Source organism: Caretta caretta, chromosome 3, assembly GCF_965140235.1.
Source record: "Caretta caretta isolate rCarCar2 chromosome 3, rCarCar1.hap1, whole genome shotgun sequence".
Classification (NCBI taxonomy): domain Eukaryota; kingdom Metazoa; phylum Chordata; order Testudines; family Cheloniidae; genus Caretta; species Caretta caretta.
In genome coordinates, this window is record NC_134208.1 from 160,908,037 (window position 1) to 160,909,432 (window position 1,396).

The 1,396-nt window shown below is 48.4% G+C and overlaps 1 non-coding gene across 1 annotated transcript; it reads left to right on the forward strand.

Moving 5' to 3' along the window:
* The first annotated feature begins 1,027 nt into the window (after positions 1–1,027).
* On the forward strand, positions 1,028–1,100 carry TRNAK-UUU (transfer RNA lysine (anticodon UUU)). The gene has a single exon. It is a non-coding gene; the product is annotated as a tRNA-Lys (tRNA).
* The last annotated feature ends 296 nt before the right edge of the window (positions 1,101–1,396 follow it).

A 1,396-nucleotide genomic window follows, 5' to 3' on the forward strand; every position in this document is an offset into this window, starting at 1 on the left:
CATGGCCCGTACTATATCCAAAGTGGCCTCTAGGCATGGCTCTAATACAGATAATAGCTGGAATTCATGCACGTGTTCAGTTTTCAAGAGTACATAAAACAGAGCAAGGAAGAGGGAGGAGAGCTTAGGACACATTAATTGGGAGGCTGTTCCAGGTGTATAGGGCAACCTGAAAAAGGCCTGGAGTGGGTGAAGAAGATAATGGTACTACTGTTTAGCTGTTTTATAGCACTTAACATTTAAATATCTCCACATGCTTTACAAACTGGGCAATTCTCATTGCTCCCATTTTACATACATGGAAATTGAAATGAAGAGGTGAAGTAACTTTCTCAAGGTTGCACAGCAAGTCTGTGTCTGGGTCAGGACTAGAGCCATGGGAATCTCTGCTTTGGTCCCCTGTACACCTGGTAAAGGAGTCGGAGTGACATAAAGGGGCTCTAAAAGCCCCAGATCTGACCCAGGTTGAAGTTCTCTGGTGCTAGAACTTCCTGTGGCTGGCTTCTGAAAACCCCTCATAAGTCCCAGGAGCAGGGGCATCTTGGGGATGAGGCTGGGGATGGAAGGGGTGTGCCGGGGGGGGGGGCGGGGGAGGGAAATGTGATGTAGAGATTCTGGGCAGCACTGCTGCCCCAGGACAGCCAAGAACAGATTGCCATAACAGGTCGCATAACATATCAGTTATGCTTGTGGCAGGGAAGTCTGCTTAGGCCCTGGAGCAATGCAGAATTGGGAGAGCACAACAATGGTTTAAAGCCACCGTAGCCCTCCTCCCCCTGCACTACTCCCCCATCCCTTGAAGTAGTACAGCTTAGAATCTCGCCCCAGGCCTCCTGAATCTTTTATTGATGGGTTCCAGCTACTAGTCCTACAGCCTCTCTGATTCTAGTGGTGAGAGCAACTGCGCCTCCTCACTCTGCTGGCTGAAAGTTTTGAAAATATCCTGGTGGTTCTTGTTTCTCACTAAGTTGTGAGGTTAAATGACTTAATGTTTGTAAAGTGTGCTGTGATGTGTACCTGGTAGTGTACCTGGCTAGCTCAGTTGGTAGAACATCAGACTTTTAATTTGAGGGTCCGGGATTCAAGTCCCTGGTCAGGTATGGGGGGATTGTATTCCCCCAAGAGCTTCAAAAGGCAGTTCTTCTGTACCCTCCTTGACATCTGACAGAATGAGGAGCAATGGTCTCAAGTTGCAGTGGGGGAGGTTTAGGTTGGATATTAGGAAAAACTTTTTCACTAGGAGGGTGGTGAAGCACTGGAATGTGTTACCTAGAGAGGTGGTTGAATCTCCTTCCTTTGAGGTTTTTAAGGTCCAAGCCCTGGCAGGGATGATTCAGTTAGGAATTGGCCCTGCTTTGAGCAGGGGGTTGGACTAGATGACCTCCTGAGGTCCCTT